Source organism: Pieris napi, chromosome 17, assembly GCF_905475465.1.
Source record: "Pieris napi chromosome 17, ilPieNapi1.2, whole genome shotgun sequence".
Lineage (NCBI taxonomy): Eukaryota > Metazoa > Arthropoda > Insecta > Lepidoptera > Pieridae > Pieris > Pieris napi.
The window spans coordinates 5,613,900-5,638,553 of NC_062250.1; the positions used below are offsets into that span (position 1 = coordinate 5,613,900).

Consider the following 24,654-nt stretch of genomic DNA (forward strand, 5'->3'; position numbering starts at 1 on the left):
TTTTTTTCGCTGACGTAGACCCCTTGCAGGTTCTCATAGACCACTTTGGGAATCACTGGACTAGGTCCTTAGAATCACGAGGAACTAATATAATTACTTTAAATTTACTATGTAATTTTTATCTATTTATTTTTCACATATTAAATATCAAACAAAGCCAATAAGTAGTACCCAAAGTTACATAAAGCAACTCAAGTCTTGAATTTCAATCCAAATAAACCAAACTAATATTTGAATTGCCCTATTTGTTCAAACATCTGAGACGCTCCGGTAATAATTTGTATTGGATTTAGTCTAAAGTGCCTTTATAAACTTAGAAACACTACGAAAAAGAAATTAGGCATTAAATTACTTTCTGTATAATGCTGAAATAATTTAAAGGATTTTGTTTTGTTTGTAGGCTCTATCTAGCTTTTAGGCGCTGCCACTATTGTTAGTTCTGGGCAAAACAGATAACCTTAAGTGCTCGTTCAGACACAGCGGGAACCGCGCGATTGTCAGATCGTGCGGTTTGAACCGCAAAAATGGCGACTGTTCAGACAGTGGCGGTTAGTTAGCGATCAGTTTCAAGATGGAAGTCGAAGAGTAACTAACGTGTCAGTGGTTGATACAGAAAATAAAGAAAAGGCAGATTCAGAGAGGATCTTAAGAGGATAGTAACACTATATCCCAATTTAAGAATGTTTGAGCGACATTTTTTGACTATTTGAGAATGTCAATAAAATCTTTTGATGAACTCATTGAACTAATCAGGTGAGATATTTCAAGCTCTGAAACACATATGAGGGCAAGCGTGTTATCAGAAGAAAAACTCTCCACTTCATCAATAAATAACTCACGGTGCTCTTGTTATGACGTGTTAATCGCGCGGTGCCCGCAATGCTAATGAACGCTGAGTAAGATCTTCATAGTAATAGAACCGCGCGGGAGTATCGCGATTCTATTTTCTGGCGGTTGGGTTGCGGAATCCGCGCGGTTTGATTAACCGCGCGGGTATGTCTGAACGATTACTTAATAACTCATACAAATAAGACCCGCGCGATTTCCATGCGATTCTGAAATCGCGCGGTTCCCGCCGTGTCTGAACGAGCAATAAAGGTTATACAGGTTGATGTTGATAGACTATACTAGCCTCTTCCGATCACGATGCTCTCATAGTTAACTAATAGGTCATAAATACTGTGATAAAAACCAAACCAGCTACAACCTTTAAGGTTTCGATGGCCTCGGATATATGTATAGTGATCAGGCACTGACGGTCTCAGGATCTCGAATCAGGCTGTTTACTCACGATGTTTGCGTGCGGGCTAATGTTAAATGCGCGCATAGACCGCACGTCCATTGGTGCAGAGCAGGTGATCGAACCTATGATCTCCGGGATGAATCACCAATACTGCAAATACTGTGAGAAATATGTTTAAATTTTGTAAAGGATTGTGATTGTATTAAAAATAATATTCAAAATATTTCATTTCTGATTTTACTAAATATAAAGTTAAGTACAATTAAATGGATTGATAACAATGAAATCATTTTAATCCAACTATATATTATCTATCAAAGAAAGCAATAAACTAACTAAAATTAGTTGAGGAACATTTAGGGAAACATATATTTATAAAAACGTATATTTATTCCACTGAGGAACTCAAATGTCAGATAACTGTTAATATAGGTCTATAATGGTATTCCATTTTAACAACATTCTTTTGTTCTTTTGTTGCTAGGCAACCAGCTCGCTAGCAGTGAGCGGATCTCGGGGGCCTCATAGTGACTTGGAAGAACCTTGTTGATAGTCTTGAATTGATAGATTTTAGTTACTACATATATAGCTCTTTAAGTATCATTAATGTATTTATATCTTTGACATTAAGGGAGACATTTTATATTAAACATTAAGGTTCATTCACCACAGGTTAAACCAGAAATCAAAAGAAAACACGTACGATTCCTTGATTTTTCTTGTTCCATATTTAAAAGAGATAACATTACTAAAATCGAGAGATAGAGATATACTCTAATCGACTTTATTAATGTTAATATAATTAGACCGCGATTCGCGTATTATAGTTAAATCGTTTACACGAGCCGCAATAAATCAATTAATTTCAACCATAGATTAATTCAGATAATTACCTTTATAACGCATGAATTGTATCGTTATTAGCTTTGGCGTGTATGTGATATTCACGTTTCCTTTTGTGTGATAAATGTAGATTTAGAGAATTAATACAATTTATAACTGCAGTCATTGATTCGCACTCTTCGTGTCTTGGCCTCCGAAACGATAAACTTCCAGCACTCCCTGATCTGTGCCACCTCCCGCCAATTGCTGGTTTTCAGCTGAAGCAGGTCCTCCATTCTGTCGATTCAGTGGGGCCTAGGTTCCGACTAATAGTGCGGCTCAGGTAAGCTTCCTTCACTGCCCTATCTGGGTCTATGCGCTCAAGGTGCCCCAGCCAACGGGACTCCCATGACGCCACAACTGGCCTCTGCTCTTTCATAGTCTATGCTCACAGCCGTACATTAATACTGGTCGTACAACAGTATTGTATTTACGAATTTTTGTGTATCTGCTTAGAAGCTTGGTGTTTTGGATGCGGATATAAATTTTTATAAAAGTAAAAATCTGAACCGTAAAGGAAAATAATAATAATAAAACTTCGAATAGAAACTAAAAATAAAACAAAACATCTATCTATCTATTGTCCTCTTAAATTTAATTTCATCCCAATTGAATTCAATTGGGATTTAACCTTACAATCAAAAAAACTCAACGTGGCAAATGCGCAAAACAGGCACGAACTTCTTTATATATATAAATCTGTGCTTATGTTTGTATTTAAACTCCTAAATGGCTGGACCGATTTTGATGAGATTATATAAAACTCTACATACTCTCGTGTGATGTTATTAAGACACATTATTTACATAATTATGCAACTGTTGCATTTATTTTCTAACATACACCCATTAATAAAATGTTCCTTTTATGTTAATTCTCGGAAATCAGATCGTACTTTACCAAATCAAGATTATTGGTAAGCAAAAAGGTGGATATTTAACCAACGCGATCTAAGATAATCCTATCTCATTGCAAACACACCGCCCCTGAATTCGAATGGCTGGTAAATAAGGTTTGGCCTAAATAAATAAGGTAAAAAGTCTTAAGGGAAGACTATCTTTGTTGCTTTGCATATTTTTAATTTATGCAACCCCCTAGTGGGACGGGAGGTTTTATTTCACTGGAAATATTTAATAACAAATAGGTGAAGAAAACTTAAACTATTAAGAGAATGAACGGGCGTTCTTATTTTTTTTTTTTCAGGAAAAAAAATACGAAAAATATAGTCCAAAAAATTCCAACTAAAAAATTTCTTTGATGATTTCCTTGCTGCAAAGACCTTTGTCTTAATTCCGACTTTGCATATTAACCTCGATTTTATTCGCAAACTGTCACCTTTGATGCGAAAGTCTTTGTGATTAAAATAGAAATAAAATCAAAAAACGTTGAAGCGTTTCCGGTTCTCAGGGTCGCCTCGAAAGCGAAAAACGGTCAAAGTAACTGAAGTGAACTGAAATCTCTAGGGAAATATGTATCATCTATGTCAGACGTACACATAGTAATCTATTTAATTACATGTTACGGTACATATATTATATAAATAAATATAGTTTAAAAAAACTAAAAAACACGCTTTTAAAGCACATCAAACTAAAAAATGAAAAATAATTCCTAATTTAGGCTGAAAATGGTAATGAACAAAAAATACTGGTATTATTGTGAAAAAGCGTGGGTTGCTCGATAGACGAAAAATATGGCACAGAAATTTTTTATTTTTTAGTTAAATTTTCTATTTTTTTCATTTTTTTTTCGGATTGTCATCGATCTTTGACAGGTGCGCAAAATTTGAATGAAATCTGTCCTTTAAAAGTGGGTCAAAATCGAGTCCGAAGGAGTCGCTTACATACATACATACATACATACATACAGGTGAAGCTAATATAAAGCGTGTAATATAAAGAATCGTGCAACTTCTTATAGAATGCGTAAATAACGATTGATTTAAGGACGCCTGTGAACGCTCGCGCAGTCGACCGTCGTGGTCCGTCGTGGTGCAGCCTTCGGAACATCGACCCGGCAAGCCCAAGCAAGGGAACTTAGGAAGGGGCTGGAGGAAGACTATGCCCTATCATGGGGTTCTAAAAACTAGGGTTAAGAATTTGATATTTATTTAATAGTAACATTTTTGGAAAAAAAAGGCTTCATTATTATACCTGTGAAAGACAAAGAGAGAAGAGGTTTTTTTGTTCGAGTGTGATTATTCCTATTTTTTTATAGAACATGGACAAACTGGCAGGAGGCTCAACTGATCCAACTCAAACTCAAAATAACTTTATTCATATAGGTAATTAAGTACAGTTTTTAACGTCAACAGAAAAGATCTTAAATTGATTCTAAATTTTCATTTACTACAAGTCAAGGGCGTAGAGCGGGCAAGAAACTCTCCGCCACTCTTTTTAATCGCTTAAACTTGGCGAGCTTTTTTGGAAGGCAAGCAGCCATAAATGTTTAAACTGGAGCTGGAACTGGATCTTAAGTGATACCACCGCCCATGGCCACTCTCAATGTCAGAGGGCTCTCGAGTGCGTTGCCGGCCTTTTAAATGCTTTAAGTAATCGTTAACAAAGAAATCTATTGCTTTAAGTCGTGTAAATGCTACAATAGTGTTTAAATTTAAGAAACAAACGCATAAACACTGTAAATCATTATTTACAATAATATGAATAAATAGAAGTATGAACTATTTCTAAACCGCACCCAGATACATTAACCTAAATAAGTTAAGTGTATGATAATATCTTTTATAGCCACTTAAATTCGATCACCTAAAATTTAGTTTGTCTATTTCACAACGCGCCAAATTGCTGCGCGAAGTTTCCGAATTACGAAGATCGATTACAACCGTAATGATTATATGACATTTCAAAATATATAAAATTTTCCCGCTAAAATTGAGACGTTATCGCCTTTGTATGAATATAAATTTACGGAATGAGACAAATCATAATCACATTGGTACTTCTATACTATATTGATTTAGACAGTGACGCTTACATTTCTAAACTTCTACAAAATTCTTCACAAGGAATCCCGCTTGGCCTTGACAGCTCAGCCATGGCTGTTTTGGCGAGCGTGATGCTAGACGGAAATGGGCTTTTCCCCACGAGTAGCTCAAGGGCATCTCCTGCGAGATACTCGCAGTTCACATATACTTTAATGATTAATCTAAATCTAATATATAAAATTCTCGTGTCGCGGTGTTTGTGGTTAAACTCCTCCGAAACAGCTCGACCGATTCTCATGAAATTTTGTGTGCATATTGGGTATGTCTGAGAATCGGACAACATCTATTTTTCATCCCCCTAAATGTTAAGGGTAGTCCACCCCTAATTTTATTTTTTTTATTTTTAGATATTTTTTTAATGCTGTATGCATTAAAAAATTCACACAACCCCTAACTTTCACCCCTCTACGATCAACCCCTACTTTTTTGTTATAAATGATAGATATACATGGCAAAACGACGTTTGCCCGGTCAGCTAGTAAATAAATAAATATAATATATAGTTTCTAAGGCAACGTTTGTTATCGCGGCTTAAACTTAGTGTCAGTGTTGATGAATATAAAAAATTAAATTATTCATAAGTTTTAAAATATAATTCCACAAAATTTACGCTTGTAATTATAACAAAATAATATATGTATCTCCACACTTATATACTATGTACTATTTAATTATTAACTTGACTTGACTAATTGGTATCTAAAAATAACTTGTTGCAAGATGTTATGAATACTCGGTATTGATAATAATTGAATGCTTAAATAAAACAGCTCATTACAATTATCAATCAATATTCTATCATTTGAATTTAAAATTATAACCCAGAAACGCGGGTCTTTAATACCTACGCTTTGACCAAACGGTATTTATAAATCAACAATAATAATATTTTATCCTAAATATACCAAAGTAATTTAAGTAGAGATTACCGTGAAAATTCACGTTTTCCAAATCCTTATTATTATTTATGACTTACTCATAAATAATCGAGTCGAGTCATTTTTAACAGTGTTAATAAACGCCTTAGCGTTACAAGTGCTCATGGGCGAAGGGCCACGCGCCTTAATTTTGAATGCTTTACAAGGTACTTAGTAGTAACGCATACAAGAACAAGTAATTTTTTTGCGATTGAGTCGCAAACTAGCTTATGTGGTCTCTAGCGGAATGACCAGCGCTGTGGAACATTCTGCTGCTCAGCATAATGCTGAGCCAGGGCCAATTACAGCCACAGCACACACGCATTACATTCTTGTAACGACCCGAATGGGAAAAGGAAAAACAAATATCTCTCATAATATCTTTTTATTTAATTAATTTCTCTTTGATTATTGTTATTTTGTGTGTTTATGTGTGTGTGTTCTTGTTTGTAATAAATGATATGTCTATGTCTAATTGAATTTAAATTTCGAATTACAATCTAACACTTAGGGTCTGTTTCACAATGTATGGATAAAGTACCAAATAGCTATGCAACACATAAATTTTTTGGAACACAAATTGTGATATTTGACACTTCATCGGACTCATAACTTATGATGGACTTTATCTGACGAATAGCGCTATCTGACAGTTGTGAAACGCAATAATTGTGTTTATCCTACCAATAAGTAATAAATAGCTAATTTGGAACTTATGTAGAACTTATCCGTACATTGTGAAACAGACCCTTATAGAACCATACGAGAGCAATGTACCTTTACCAAATTCACGGCAGTTTGAAATATCGTAAAATAGTCAGAATGATTGCTGAATATCCCGACAAACTGCGAACAGAAGGGCCTATAAACTGAACGATCATATAAACATTTAGAGGTATGTTGTAAATAACGAAACTGTTTTATTTGATACCGATACCTAAGTTTATTGAGTTTGTAGACCGTCCTAATTTTCACAAACAAATTGGTTAAAATGGTTGATTCTACGTAGAAGGCGCGCGGCCTTTCGCCGCCCATGGACACTTGTTACGCTTTGACGTTTATTAACACTGCTCTAAGTGATTAGACCTTACTCATAAATAATAATAAGGGCACGCGAATCTGGCTAACGTGAATTGTGTTTCATGGTAGGTTTTCAAATAACTTTGGTATTATTTAGGATAAAATTTGATTATTGAACTGAAACTTCTTTAGGCGCATGAGGGTAATATTTTTACGGATGAAACGTCACGAAGATGTGCAGCGTTTTTGTCGAAGAAAAGGGAGAGAGAAAATATTTTAATGTGCATGTGTGGTATTCATGGAATATATTTTCATCTAACCATTAATTTATCGCGATTCACCTGAGAGGCAAAGATTATCTAAAATGAAAAGACTTTTATCAAAAGGCAGTTGGGTAACAGTTGACCCACTGCCCTAACATGTCACCGTGTTTGAGTAAGCACAAAGATTAATAAAAGTATATGTTTGGGTAGCGTCTATGTGTCTTTGGGTGTCAAAGACTATTTGTCAAATAGACCGAGCGCACAAATAGTGAAGATGACATTCTGAGTAACACATAACTTCGACTTTAATAAGGTTATTTTTTGTAGAGAAATAATCGTATGTGATATCGTTTTAGATTTCCCTCCATCATCATTATATCAAAAAGAACTTATTTTCAAGTCCAATCCAATCATACAGTGAAATGTGCATTTATCCTATATATCAAAGTTTAGTGCAAAAACCCAAAATATGTTGTGTTTTTGCTGTGATACCGCACGCCTATAGACACTCGACTAGACTTGCAAGTGCGTTGCCAGCCTTTTAATAATTGGTACGCTCTTATCTTGAAGGACCCTAAATCGAATTGGTTCGAAAATCGTACAGTGGGCAGCAGCAAAAGTGCCTTAAAAAGAGCTCAGTTATGTAACGACGGACGAGATATACGTTATGTACACTAAATAAATTTCAATAATAAAATCAGTGCCAACTTGTAGACAACTATATACATTTAATTTAAAAAGTGTACTCTATTGAGTTTAAAAATTGCTGTGGTTTTAACTCAAAAATATTGGCGAATGAATAAAATACCGTTGAATGAATCTTTGATATAAATAGCCGACTTAATCCAACCTCGAATTATAAGACTACATATTTAGGACCGATCAATGATTATTAATTAAACTAATTGAATTCTTCGTGATTCCGAAAAGTCTATTAAAACATCCCTATTCTTTGAAAAAAGTCTTTTAATATTAATTAAATAATATTCCGCTTTCAAATTACGTTTTATGAAATATCTTTTTCTGACTCATTCAGTTTTTAATAACGTTCTAATTTTAGATACTAAAAGATGTTTAAGTAAAAGATACTTACCCTGCTGATTAAGAAGCCGTAATTAATTAGAAGCACTTACCTAAAACAAACAATTACGTGTTAATTATAATCTTATCTTTATTCGTTGATATCGTAGATAGAGTATAGAACTAGATGAGCTTCTAAAATAACAATAATAACTAAAGAGAGAAGGCATTAACGTGAAATACTTAAGTGCGAGCGAAACAGACTACCTATCAGTTTTTCTGTCTCTATTTGCGTATCGGGTTTTATTTGTTTACCACCAAGCCCTTGGTGGTAAACAAGTTTTCACCGCTTACTGATAAATCTGTGAAACCCAAGTCAAACCCATATTTTAAGACTTTATCTTTATAAGAGGTGTATTTAAAGTGTCAGTCATGGTGAATTGTTGCATAATTGGCTGTAAAAGCTATAGTGAACGTAAAGAACCAAACATTACCTTTCATCGGTAAGTAGCTTATTTTGTCACGACTCAGTAACTTTGTTCAAGACTTATTCATTTGAATGTGTATTTTGGTCAATAATAAGCAATCTTCAATGGATTAAAACTGTAAATACGACATATGTCGATCATTCGCTAACTCACACGCTGTACGCTGATGCCTGGTCTATACCATAGTCCGTCTACGGTTGATATATTTCTCTATTGACAAGAAGAGGTCATTTCTGAGTCTGTCGCTGTCATTTGTCACTGTCGCTGTCATTTTCTGTCATAGTTTTTTTACTCTAGACTTCGGTTTCGGGGTCTTTCTTCTACATAAATACGCACATAGAACAAAAAGCCAACAATAAAAAGAACTTCATCAGTGAACTAGTTGGGTTTAAGTACATGATGTGTGGACGACTTCATTTAAAAAAAGATAAAAACTAGTGGCGCTACAACCCTTAGGGTGAGATCTATAGAGCGCACTTAGACTTTGCTCAGACTTAACTATAACCATTCTTTATTTTTTTAAAGGATAATAAAGAAGGTATTGCATGAAATGAAACATCAATTTCTGTCTTAGCTTGAGCTTAGCTTAATCTCACCGTTAAAATGTCTATAAATATACTAAATCATAGTTTAACCTTAGAGTTTTTCGTAAGTAAAGTCTGAGCAAAGTCCAAGTGCGCACTATAGATCTCTCCCTTAGTCTAGGCCTCAGATTTTTGTATCTGCTTCGTGATAATTTGTTTTTTCTAATAGGCAAGTAGATCAGCCAGAAACCTCTTGTGTTCCTGACAACTTCAATTTGGGTCTTAACGGCTTCCTTCACAAAAAATACAGAAAAGTTAATTGGACCCTAGCAGGGGTCCGAACCCAGTTCAGTATTGACAGTCGCACGCTCAAGCCACCAAGCCAACACTGTTTATACAGATTGGGAGTACCAATTCCTCATTACTTTCAATTAAGTCAGGCGAACATAATCGTTTATTAAGCCTTATTGAAACGAAAACATTGGCACGCGTTAGAATTCGCCTAACTTCATAAAACACAAAAATTCAAATAAAACAGATTTTAAGTAAATTAAACTTTCCGTGAGCATTGCCGGAAAACTCGACGCCACAAAGTTTTATCTCATTTTCGGCTATTTTCACGTGCTTCGTTTATTTTTTAAGATGATAATATTTCAACAGCCATGCCAGGAAAGATATTATACTATTGCTTACAATAATTTGTAATCATCGTGATTAATGTGCTTTATCTTTGTACTTTATTTAATTAAGTAATTGTACACTAGTATACCTTGTATTTTTAACAGACTTAATAGCCCGAAGGAGATGATTTAACACAGTTTCTCACTTTACCATATTTTTGTTATTTTGCTAAGTTATGTTACAATTAGTTGTCTGGAATAGATAGATGTTGGAAATAAGACTACCCGTTGTCTTATTTATTTGTTTATAGTCGTGCCAATGTATTTAAGAACCAATTCGGCTTAGGGTGCTTAACGACACGAGTGTAACAATTTTTATAAGGTATGAACGCACTACCGAGGCTTCTGGTAGTGTGCCCATGGGCACTAACACCTAACATCAGATGAGCTTGCCCGGTTCCATAAAAAAAACCTTAAATACTTAAAATAAATTAGGAATATAAACTTAATAAAGTCTACATAATGTGTAGACGGTATTCGCAAATATACTAATTACTTAACAAACTAAATACAGTATGTAATATATCAAACTACTTACCAATATATCGATTCTTAAGTACTACAGAACATATAAATATATTATTTTCTATTCATATAGGAGTCTAGATACCTAAATTCTGCCTGGCAGAAATTCTGTTGGGATGCCAGATGAGCGCATTTTATTCAGTTACTCTCGAACGTTGATAGCGGATGTTTGTGTCGTGCAATGGAACCGTTGAAAATTTTGTGTATTTACGAAGCATATTTAGAAGATGAAGAAGTAGATAATGCCAGAAGAAGATGCTGGGTAAATCCGCTTAATAGTGAAAGACTGATGCTCGGCCCGCGCTGGCCCCCTCGCCCCCCGCTAACTCAATTCGGTCCGAATAATGCGTGTGAGTCGGCAGACAACTAATTTTGCGTCGCCGTGTGAATGAAACATGACTTTTGTATGAAACCGAATGCAGCAGAAATTACGCGACCGAAATTCTGCGACTCACAACTCAAAAATTTACGCTCGTTTGGTTTAAGCTTTAAAGATATTACAAGCAGATAATAAGTATTTTATTTAACCATACAACATTTGAAAAGAGGCATAAAAATGTTTTGTATGTAAATAAACTTAGAAAAGCAATTTCTATGTATGTAAAGATAGATTCAATTTAGGCACTCATTTAGAGAAGGTTGTAAATTTAAATGAAAGATACCTTTTAACATAAATTCATTTGCAAACAGTCTTTTTCATAACTTTCATATCAAATTAAGCAAATATTGATCGAGCAATGTAGGTCAATTACAAAATTCATCAGTTGTTATCATTATGTCATCAAGACGATTGATGCAAGAGTTCCTAATTTACCGGAAACTGTGTCAAATGATGTTTACAGTAAAACAACATGGACTTAGGCATCAAGACAAGCAATAATATTTTTTATCTCTGAAATTAGATAAATGTTAAATCGATAATTTCCTAACTTGTTAAATGAAATAATCAACATTATAAACAACATTTTAGACTAGTAACTCTTTGTATTTTTTTTTTAAATATAATTTCTAGATATCCGACTATGTTGACATCGGAGGTATTAAATAACTTTTTAACCGGATTGAAGTTATGTATTATTATAAATTTACAACTATTTAACATAATTTTAAATTTATCCGACGTTTCGAGTGCTTTACAGCGTGCGTGGTCACGGTGACTGAAGACAAAAGATGTTGGATGTCAAAAAGTATCACAGCTGTAGAGAAAGTTGCCTTATCTGTATTTATTTCCCCGGAGTTGGTATCGACTAAAAGATGGAGGGTTTTGGCAAAAATGGCTCACGGTGTCCTCTATTTACAACTTATTTATATATATATTTATTTATTTTAACTTACGTATATTTTCAACTTAAGTAAATGGTATTGGTAACTCGATGATTAGGCACTACTGCCTATTTCTTTTAATCACTTTTTGTATAACATTTACAGCAGATTCCAGAAAGATGCCTCTTAGCCTATTGTTGAATATTATTTCTTTTTATTTCGTCTGTTACTTTTCCTCCCATAGCTAGTTCAGTGTTACAACTGTCGTATCCATACATTGGACAGTCGGTCAGGACAAGTAACACCGTCTCTTCAGCTATATTGCTACATACATATATTAGTACTAGCTGATCCGGCAAACGTCGTTTTGCCATGTTTATCATTTATAATAAAAAATAGGGTTTGATCGTAGAGGGGTGAAAAATAGGGGTTCTATGTATTTTTTAATGCTGTATCATAAAAAAATAAAGAATAATTTTTTTATCTAAAATTAAAAAAAATAATTAGGGGACTATCCTTAACATTTAGGGGGATGAAAAATAGATGTCCGATTTTCAGACATACCCAATATGCACACAAAATTTCATGAGAATCGGTCGAGCCGTTTCGGAGGAGTTTAACCACATACACCGCGACACGAGAATTTTATATATTAGATTATATGCAATTTAAACGACGAATTGTTTTAAATCGTCAATTCTTATAATAAATACTTAATCATTATTAAACTCTTAAATAAAATGTCTTTAGTAATAATATTTTGGTTAGCGCTTTGATTAATGCCGAAAACATTTTTTACCACGTTTTAAAGCGACACGCAAATGTCGCAAAGGTTTACCTCTTCATTAGGAGAACTAAATTAGTCATATTAAACAAGTAAATCGTCGCTATCAAACAAATTGTAATGACACTGTAACGAAAAGTGTAAAACAGGAAATCGCTTTTTAAATACAAAATCAAATGATTACAATTTACAAAATATTTTATTGTATAGAAAACGATTCCTATATTATCTGTGAGTAGGTACTTAACCTGAACAAAAACTCTCAAGCTTAGTTTGAAACCGCGGTTTAATTGGGTTCACAATAGATCAGTCAACTCAAGATGATACTCAAATCTATGGTAATAAGGCATTCTAATAGACAAGAGGCTGCTTCAATCTATTGACGGATTTTACCTTTTTATTTCTCAATGATCCAGGAAAAATTGTCGTTTCTATTACAGCAATTTTATCTCTTTTTTTTGTGTAACAGAAAGCTCATTTGATGTTTAATGATACCGCAACTTCTGGACATTGCCAAAAAGCTGGCAAGTGCCCGGGCTTTTAAGAATTGGTACGCTCTTTTCTTGAAGGACCCTAAGTCGAATTGGTTCGGATATACTTCAGTGGGCAGCTGGTTCCACATAGTGGTGATAAGGTAATTATTATAGCTTAAACATTATTATAAGCTGAAAGTTACAACTCCATAAAACCACTAATCTTGGGCCTGAAAGTTTAATCAGTTGTTGGTTTGAATAGCGATATTGTAGGAACAACCGATTGGAATTGGAAATTTATTTTGTTGGATTGCCTATATCAAGCCATCAAGTTTTTATATAAAGGCGGAAGTGTACCTATACACTCAACCAAATTGAACAACGTATACTATTCCAGTGTTGGAAAATGTAGGATACTCTCTGTGATATCCAAACAAAAATGAAAACTTCAAGCGAACTTATAGCTATTTTTAAATTACCAGCCACATGCTTAACCACTGGTCTAACGCAACTAATTATAATACACACTTTATTTATCACAAAAAACTAATATTTTTTAATAATAAAAATGCTATTCTAAAGTCCTACATTACACAAGGTCCATTAAAAAAGTATTTCAAATATTAAAAGGTATTTCGTAGTTAATAAATACAAGATACGGATGCAATTTACCCTTAATTTAACAGTTGAAATCACAATACAGCCATGGTATTCAGATATTTAGCTGATACAATCTTACTCTATACGTAAACGAACCATAAAACCTTGTCTTATCAAAATGTGTCAAACGTGCGGTAAAAATTACATAATCTTATGTCTGTATACATAAAAAGTACACAACGTATTAAGTACAGCTTACAAAATACTTCGTTCGTGTCTTGATAATAAGATTCTAGCACACGACGCACGCACTTCACTTAGACCGACCAACCTCCAGTAATGGACAGGCACACAAGAAAAATAAGAGAAAATTGCTAAAAAAAATTATCAAATTAAATGTAACAATTAATTCAAAAACTAACAGCGAGTCAATCGTAAATTGTATCACTTGTGTTTCACTTGAACAAATAATGAAGCGTATTTTGTCATTTGTCTGTGTTGGTTATGTAACAATAAGGATTAATATATATGTATTTGTCCACGTGTTGAAACACGCACTGTTTGATTATCCATATTAATGTATTACATTCCATGAGCAGTGGTCGTAATCCTGAAGTGCGTTTGAACCTCCTCTGACGTAATGTAAAAAGCCTTTATTAAAGGATTCTTTTCAAAAGAGAGATGATATATATATATATGATATGTATAGTAATAATGTATAATCAAGCTTTCATTGTATGTGTATATATTAAAGCTTCATTATGTTACATATAAAAACAAATAACGTAAATTATGAGGGATGCAACGACCGGCCTTGCAACCCTAGTAAAGAAAAAAACAAAAATAACGTGTATGTACTACTAAAATATTCTCATCAATTTTCCCTAACGCACCAAAAATAAATAAAATAAATCAGTGGCGCTACAACCTGTTTAGGTCTTGGCCTCAGATTTCTGAATCTGTTTCATGATCATTTTTAAATCTAATAGGCAAATAGGTGATCAGCCTCCAGTGCCTGACACACGCCGTCGACTTTTTGGGTCTAAGACATGTCGGTTTCCTCACGATGTTTTCCTTCACCGTTCGAGCAAATGTTAAATGCGCACATAGAAAGAAAGTTCATTGGTGCACAGCCGTGGATCGAACCTACGACCTCACGTATGAGAGTCGCACGCTGAAGCCACTAGGCCAACACTGCTTTAAAAACGCACCAAAAGAAGTATAATTTCAAAAAAAGAAATACATATATGGATAAAGTGCGAGAAGTGCATGACCAAATGAATTTCTAAGCAAAAGTATTTTAACATTGCTCCTTAATACTTTATACGCAAATGAAGCTCGGGAAAGTGATTTAGCTTCTATTGATTTCTAATTTAACGTCGCTTAGATGGAACGTCGTTTAAAAGCATTATGTAGCCAGTGGCAGTGGCGTTATCTGTGGAAGACCCTGCATTTAAGAGAAATAGACATAGAAGAACGACTCATTGGTCTAGTGGTTAGTACCCCTGACTGCGGATCCATGGGTCCCGGGTTCGATCCTCGGCTGAGACGAACATCGATGTGATGAGCATTTGGTGTTGTGCTTAGGTCTTGGGTGTTTAAATATGTATTTATATGTCTATCTAGTATCTATCTATAATATGTATGTATATCCGTTGCCTAGTACCCATAACACAAGCTTCACCAGCTTAGCATGAGACTAGGTCAATTGGTGTGAATTGTAAAAAAAAAAGGAATAATTTTAGTTACAATAAACCACCTTGTAACATGGTACTCATAACGCATTTTCGTATTACGCGATTTCCCACGTATAACATACACGGGGAGATCACACGTTCTATTTCTGTAGTGCGACATTTATAATGTTTTGTACGCACTTATTTCGTTCATAACAGTTTTTTTTAATATTCGATTTAAATCCCCTTTAATGAGAAAAGTTCAACGTGAATCATTTGTACATAACGCGTTATGTGGGGTTAAACAAGCGCTATCTTATGCTAAGATACTCCTACAACGCGTCTCATATAACGTGGAACCAATCTACCGTGTTAAAGGAGGGATTACCTACTTCACTTCTATTATGTATATTTGTGTGCAAAGAAAATATATTAAACTTTTATATTGCATATTTGATTTAATATTTGTATTTCTTAGTTCATTGTATAGTTTATTGTTATTCGTTTTTCCTGTATTATTTGTTTTCTCTTTTATAATTGTTGAGTTTCTGTAATCAATTACATTATGTACTCAATTTATTGTTAACACTGGCCATACAAACGCCATTACTTTAAATCACATGATCGTTTATAGTTAAGATACAATCGAATAGTTGTGGAGTCAATTACGCGGTTCAAGGATCCCGTAGAGATAGATATCATTATTACGCGCGTCGTATATATTTAAATGCACGTGATATTAAATAAATTGATATTTATAAAGAATTTTATTAAATGATGAAATTCAAAGTGAAGACTCAAAGGAAAAATAATCAACAAGATTGGAGTATTCATTTGTTTCGATTTAAGAAAAGTAACTGTATCATATTTTCTGTTAGTTATAATTAATATAAACTTGCCCGCTATGAAATATCTTTATGTTATTCATGTTGTAATAGACAAATCTTAAAACAATCATCGATATTTTAGTTACCAAATAAAATCTAGAACATTTATACGTCTCGCGGATACTGAATATTTTTAAAATGTGTTATGTACTCACAAACTAAACAGAAATATAACCTTTACCTAAATAGATGACACTGCATGTGTAAAACGCGATAACTTAACGATGCTATAACAGTATATATAGGGATTTTATATTTATTTTCCGGGGTGAATATCTTCCTGAAACCGTGAGCCACGGGCGCGCTCTGTCTCGCGCAAGGTCTAACACAACGGCTTTACAACCAACAAAGACAGAGGTGTTGAGGACAGACACCAGATTCATGAAAATCCCGACCGGCGAGCCCTTCGTCCGTCCTGCCCGCCCTTCAGGCGTTTGACCACCCCGCCCAAGCCGAGGTCCGATTCTCGTAGAAGACGCTTTTGCGCTAGTCGCGGGAAAAAGCCCAAACGAGCTAAGCTCGTCAAGAAAATCCGAACCGGCCTTTACAGCTAAAGGCCCTTAAGGCCAACAGCGAGTTTGCATGAAAAAAAGCTGGACGTATATTTTAAGAAGTTTTACTGTAGTAATATATAGTATAGTGTTGTGTGTACTGTGTTGTGTCACTCCGTAAGTTAGGTTTATTTTCGTACAATAATAATAGTAAAAACGTATAAAAACTTAAAACTAATTTGAATTAAATTTAAAGACGCTGATTGAAGAATTTAGATTAACTTCCCAATAAATGTTTGAAAGGTAGGAAAATAGAAAATTTAATATTTTATTTCTGAGAGGTGAATGAAATTTCATATTGTTCGACTTTGAAATGTACAATATTTGCTACTGTACGCGAATTAAATATATTTTCATTTACTTTACTTTAACGCGCACCACCACTATGTAGAACCAGCTGGCCACTGAAGTATTTCCGAACCAATTCGACTTAGGGTGCTTAAAGAAAAGAGCGTACGAATTCTTGAAAGGCCGGCAACGCACTCGCTAGCCCTCTGGCATTGAGAGTGTCCATGGGCGGCGGTATCACTTAACATCAGGTGAGCCTCCTGCCCGTTTGCCCCCCGTTTAGTTAAGGCTTACTTTTTATAGAATGAATATAGGATGTAAATGGCTCATACAACGCTGCCTATGTATTTTTATGTTTTCCCGATTCTGCTAAAGCGGCTTATCTCAATTGCAGCTAAGGGTAAGATTCTAACACGGGATTTAACGTGAACTGTTCCTCCCGTATGTCAAAAACTTATTGCATTTGACATAACCCCCCCCCCCTTCTCTTTTTAAAAATACATAGATCGCGGTAAGTCTCGATTATGAATCTTGTATGGCCTAATATAGTGCGAAGTTATCAGCGCCTTTTGTTAATTCCAATATCCCTCTGATTGTGACCCCAACATTTTCGTATACAACATGATTCTCTCACCATACGCTGTTGGCAACCTTAGAATCGCATAACATAACATAAGTCGCTATCTCTACCGGAAGTTTCAGACTACCGGCACAAGTTCATCTATTCCATCATTCTTATAACCCTACGGACGAAGTACCGCGTGATCAGCGCAGGACTGACAGAGTGCGAGAGTTTTCAAAGATCACCAACAAATAAATAAATCAGTGGCTACAACCTTTTTGGGTCTGGGCCTCAGATTTCTGTATCTGTTTCATGATCATTTGTCAATCTAATAGGCAAGTAGGTGATCAGTCCTGTGCCAGAAACACGCCGTCGACTTTTTGGGTCTAAGGCAAGCCGATTTCCTTCACCTTTTTTGTGTTTTAGAAAGAAAGTCCATTAGTGCACAGCCGGGGATCGATCCTACGACCTCAGGGATGAGAGTCAAGCCACGGTTTAACACTGCTCACCAACCACCTAACGAAATTATAATATTTAAAAAAATGCAGTGGTCTTTTAAGTCTGGCCCACAAGAGTGTTGAGCTCTAGACATCAAATGTGAAAAAAAAATTAAAATGTCATTTTACATCCTTTACAAATTATGTCTAACAGTTTATTTGCTTCACAGTAACTAGGTTCAAAGATTTTTTATTTCTCAAAGAATTACATTCACTTAGCGAGAAAATTTAGAGAAAGTTATACACTATATAAAATAAAACGGCTCATGTGGTTAGTACCCCTGACTGCGAATCCATGGGTCCCGGGTTCGATCCCCGGCTGAGACAAACATCGATGTGATGAGCATTTGGTGTTGTGCTTAGGTCTTGGGTGTTTAAATATGTATTTATATGTCTATCTATCTATAATATGTATGTATATCCGTTGCCTAGTACCCATAACACAAGCTTCACCAGCTTAGCATGGGACTAGGTCAATTGGTGTGAATTGTAAAAAAAAAAAAAATAGTTTCTAACTACTTAAGTAAATTTAAATTTGATAGCCGAGACGTCTCACGTCGGTATTAGACAAACTTTTTACCACATATAACCTTGAAAAGTGTCAAGTTGTTTAAAGGTGATATCAGACGGTTCATTTATTGTTCATTTTCACCTTTCATTCGGTAAATTTCACTCGAAATGAAATGTCTGAACAAAAAATGAAACACGAGTGCCGAATGAATTCATTAGTGAACCGATCCAACAGTGTTGGATATTGGCATCCGGTATCTTTCATTCCCACTCCAAATGAACGAAAAATGAACGGTCTGAACACTGAGAGAACGTTCATTCGGATTTGGCCATTTTATTTCGAGTCCTGTAGCCGACGGACATCACGTTGTCGACGAAGTTATAACTTTTTTTTTCTGTGGGTTATATTGTTTTCATGCGGCAAAATGGTGTTCAAGTGGAACGATCAAAATACATTACTTTTTTTTTTAAATAAATTTCTTCCTTCAATCCATGGTCGCACCCACCACCGTCGACGTTTTCTTTGCTTCTTTTTTGTCAACTCTTTGATTAAATGATCACAAATTAAACTAATTCCAAGACGTACGACTTCATTCGATGACATATTTAAAAGAAAGAACAATGAATGTTCATTTCTGTATCATTTCGTCTAAGCCGTGTGAACATAGAATGAAAAAAAATGAAGAATTCACTCGAGTGAACAATCATTCGAGTGAACCGTCTGATATCACCTTAACGAATAAATCCCCTTATACGAACTATAAATCTTCGTAAAGGTGATATCAGACGGTTCACTCGAATGATTGTTCACTCGAGTGAATTCTTCATTTTTTTTCATTCTATGTTCACACGGCTTAGACGAAATGATACAGAAATGAACATTCATTGTTCTTTCTTTTAAATATGTCATCGAATGAAGTCGTACGTCTTGGAATTAGTTTAATTTGTGATCATTTAATCAAAGAGTTGACAAAAAAGAAGCAAAGAAAACGTCGACGGTGGTGGGTGCGACCATGGATTGAAGGAAGAAATTTATTTAAAAAAAAAAGTAATGTATTTTGATCGTTCCACTTGAACACCATTTTGCCGCATGAAAACAATATAACCCACAGAAAAAAAAAGTTATAACTTCGTCGACAACGTGATGTCCGTCGGCTACAGGACTCGAAATAAAATGGCCAAATCCGAATGAACGTTCTCTCAGTGTTCAGACCGTTCATTTTTCGTTCATTTGGAGTGGGAATGAAAGATACCGGATGCCAATATCCAACACTGTTGGATCGGTTCACTAATGAATTCATTCGGCACTCGTGTTTCATTTTTTGTTCAGACATTTCATTTCGAGTGAAATTTACCGAATGAAAGGTGAAAATGAACAATAAATGAACCGTCTGATATCACCTTAAAGCCGATAAGTTTCTTTGGAGCCTAAGATTTTCGGCTAAAAGAATGCTGAGCCCTTACGAACGCTCAAAGATTAGCCGACATATTTTATTAAACGTCAAGGAGAATTCGTATAAAGAAGTACTTTATTTCGCAGTATTTTATTGACTATTTTTTATAACTTATTTTGAAAAAAAACAAAAAAATGGTTCACTTTTGTTTCCATGGTGGTTTAAATTATCGCAAATAGTCACCTCTAGCGCCATCTAAAGGGAATTACCAATAACCATGTACTTACAATATAACTATTTATAATCTATGAATCTATGTAACCGTACTTATGAGATAAGTGTTGGACAAATGGCTTCAGCGAGCGACTCTCATCCCTGAGATCGTAGGTTCGAGACCCGGCTTTGCACCAATGGCAGGGGCAAATTTTTGGCTGCAGCCCCGTGGATATAAAGGGCCCCAAGTCTCTAATGAAAACAATAGGCGATATTTTGAATAAAAACATATCTCAAATAGCCCATGTGCGGATACGTGTCGAACGGAATGGGAAATTCCCCATCGCTTGTTTTCGGTCAGTCTATTATGGGGAACTTTCCCGTAATAGCCCAGAGCCCCACAAATTCACGGTCCGCCCCTGACCAATAGATATAGAAATCTGAGGCTCAGACCTAAAGAAGTTCTAGCGCCACTGATTTATTCATTTTTTAACCATACTTATTGGTACTAAAACATGTCACCCAATAGTTCCGTTTACAGTATTCATAGAAAATTACGACTTATGTATATGAGAAAATTCAAATTAAGAATTAAGATCTGGACAGACATACAGTCTACTTATTTACCTTTATCTCTAAGTAAGTGAAGATGATCATTAAATCAACGAAAAATAAACTAAATTTATTTTAAATTGCTTTAGCTCTGGGCTGTGTTAAAAATTATGTTGAATTGCCTTTTTGTTGGTATATGTTTAAGCTTAATTGGGCCCATTTTTGGTCAAAGGAATTGTTTTTATATTTTTCTTTAATCAAATAAATGTGTTTCTTTCAAATAGGCCAATCAAACGAAAATTTATCGAAATCGTTCTTCGATACCTGCATTAAAGCAATTGAAGCAAAGGTAATATTGAAACAGCTACTTGTATTTCTCGGACAGCGTTTATAAAAATTTTCTGGCCATACGCCAAAGCATTCAGCGCAGCACTGTACCCGCAAACATATCAGGGCACAAGAGTAAGTCAACACTTGAAATATACAAGACACATATACGATTAATAGATTAAAATAATTTCCATTCAAAAGCATATTAATTCAGAATAACTGAACTATGTTATTTGATAAATAAAAACTCGGGGAATATTTGGTTAAGGTGAGTAACAATAATAATAAAGAGGCGCTACAGCCCTAAGGGCCTTGGCGATAGATTGCATATACATATTTTTAAAACACAAGTATGTGAGGACAGATGTGTCTCAAAGACCCTTACTTGGAATGGCCTATGATCTACTGGGAAGAACAAAGAGAGGACGCCCACCAGAAATCTGGAGAATGGTGACGAGGGTGAGAGACAAGTGGAAGAATTTGGAGAAGGCCTTGACCACGCACGCTGTAAAGCACGCGAAACGTCGGTTAAATTTAAAATTATGTAAAATAATTGTAAATTTATAATAAAACATAACTTCAAATCCGTTAAAAAAGTGTTTTTCTGTGTATAAAAGTTATCTATCTATCTATAATCTATCTAACTCAATAAAAGACAATATCTATTTTTCATCCTAAAAATACATAAAACCCTTAGTTATCACACCTCTACGCCCACTTACTAACTTATTTTTTATCATAGTAGTAAAAAAAAGATTCCTAGAAATATTTCCAAACGAGGTTTGCCAGGTCAGCTAGTATTAGTATAGAATAATGTATGCAAAATTTTCCTAAAAGCCCTTGTTTCTTGGCATACAAGGAAGTAACAGCATCGGAAAAGCGCTTTCAACGACTATTTCACAGGGTCACCTCTCGAAAACCAGGACACACAACAAGGCCAACAATCCATTTATAATGCTTTCAAACTATTTCCACTTATTCGTTGCCTTAATAAAGCTAAGTTTGCTTTCAAAAAGAAAGAGTTATTATCAACTATTAAGTAGTAGAAAAAGAAGCTAAGAGTGTTATGTAACATTTTCGTAACTTGTGTTTTGCAAGTTTTATTATTGGGTAGTATTGGTTATCCACTAGGTTAGGCACAACCTTAGTTAATTAATAAATCTATATATATAAAAATGAAACCCGTTTTCCGTTGTCACGACATAGCATGAAAACGGCTTGACCGATTGGTCTGATTTTTAAACGGTTTTATTTAGCTCACCCCGTTTGTTTTTTTATTCTTGGGTCAAATTTAGTAATTCAAATTTCACCCTCTTACTGTCAACCGATTAATCTGAAATTTTGTATACACTTTGGATTTTGGTGACAATACAATAAACTAAATAAATAAAATAAAAATAACTAAATATTATATAATATATAAATATATATTATAGATATATATATATAACATTATATTAAAAACTGTATCTATTTTATTAATTAAATATATATTATATTTATATTATAGAATTGATTTATTTATATAAACTAACGGGCAAGGAACCTTGCAATAATGAAGCACTAAATGAATTAAACAGAATGCGAAATAAAAACTAAAAACTAGAAAATAAAAATAGGTAAAAAAACTTTTTAAGTTAAACGGTTTTATGTTAAACATACATTGCAATGTTTAAGATAAATGTACTAAAAACCAAAAAATAATAAAATAGATACAGTCGTGGGAATTATAAACATATGCATAGACTAGACTAAAATAAAACCGTAGGGCACGTCAATTGTCTACAATCGTTGATTAAAATGTTTGTTTTGTAATGTTACACTATAATTAGGCAGTTGTTCAACCGACAACGATGGACGTGTGATAAGTAGGGCTAGAATGTGGAAACAAGCTAGCAAGCTCGATTATAAGCGAGTTTTAGGGTTTCATAGTGGTACTTTTATCATATGTTTTGTCAATTAAAGACAAACTACGAGCAGTGAAACGATTCCTCGCCAGCCAGCAGTGTGAATGTCCAACGATAAACTAGTTGAAACATCTCTTTTATTTACATGGAGTGTATAACTATTGGAATTTCCATGAGCAAGAAAATAGTAAGTAATTTCCTGACCGTCTGCGGGCCAACTGCCTATTTTAACGACGAATTAAACGATTCTTCTATCGCACATTAAGTCGATAATTCGTAGACAATTGACGTGCCCCACGGTTTTATTTTAGTCTAGTCTATGCATATGTTTATAATTCCCACGACTGTATCTATTTTATTATTTTTTGGTTTTTAGTACATTTATCTTAAACATTGCAATGTATGTTTAACATAAAACCGTTTAACTTAAAAAGTTTTTTTACCTATTTTTATTTTTTTTTAAATAATATTCCTTGAAGTACGAGGATAGTTCTTACGGAGAGAAAAATTAAAAACAACACTTTTCTATATTCCCATACAAAATATTCGTAATAATACTTAAAAGTCAATTTGAACTTTAATACAATATCATAAAGTTCAAATGTTAGTGGAGGGGTTCCGGGAAGGTAAATTTGTATTTTTTGACATAATGTATTTGTTGTATTATCAACTTTCTTTTTTTTTATCTTACTAGCTAGACCGGTGTCCCGAATAGCAGAATAAGTATTTAAAAAAATAAAGAATCGACTGTTAGGCGGTACGATGTTCGCCAGGCCAGCTAGTTAATTATAAAAATAAGTTCTTTTTTTTAGTTATAGATTTTTAGGTTTGCCCTGGATGTCTGCCTCTACGAATTTTTGTGTTTACAGGATGACTGTGATCATCAATTAGCCCCAGAGGCAGACATGTGCGCACCTTTGGGGTTTTTTTAAAAAAAAATTAACGTTTTATTTATATTTTTTGAACAAAATTTTTTTTTTTTTTATAATGTGCCATTAAAAAATACATACAACCCTAAATTTTCACCCCTCTATCACCAACCCTTATTTTTTATTTGTTAATTAAAATCTTATGACTTGAACTCTGAGGTTTATATAGAGAAAAAGGTAGGCTAAGTAAAATCACATTAAGGAGAAACGAAGTTCGCGGGGGCAGCTAGTAATATAATAGAAATAACAAAATTAATTTATGTGTCATTTAAAGGTTAAACGTAGTATGAGAATGTAAACCTTTAAATCAAGACTGACTGAAGCTTAGGAAACAAATCCTGCTCTATTCAAGGTAAAATGCATTATGCATCACCCACTAGCGAAAGAGAATTTTGTTGTATTCATATTTGTAAGTGTTGCCAGACTTAACTGTATACGAGTTACCGAGTACGTCTTAAATATTTGAACACCACCTGTTACTTGTATTTTAATGATGTGGCAGCACAGTAGCAGACTTTAAACGTCAGTAAATATCATTTGATAATAAAGAATTAAAAGATCTTCATAGAGTCTTTAAAAATCGACTTGGTGTATTACTTTTGGAAAAAATTTATTATTCTATAAATGATTATTTGCGTGAGACACTGTAGTTGATATAAATTTAATAACGTA

The 24,654-nt window shown here is 34.3% G+C and overlaps 1 protein-coding gene across 3 annotated transcripts in view; it reads right to left on the minus strand.

The window, feature by feature from the left end:
• LOC125058113 (inactive angiotensin-converting enzyme-related protein-like) overlaps positions 1 to 24,654 on the minus strand; it is a 160,541-nt gene that overhangs the window by 114,690 nt on the left and 21,197 nt on the right. Inside the window, exon 2 of one of the 3 annotated variants that reach the window (XM_047662153.1) lies at positions 8,423 to 8,462. The exons of the other annotated variants lie outside the window; for them this stretch is intronic. The gene's annotated coding sequence lies outside the window, so the exon portion shown is untranslated. The remainder of the gene's footprint in view (positions 1 to 8,422; positions 8,463 to 24,654) is intronic. 3 annotated transcript variants of the gene reach the window in all.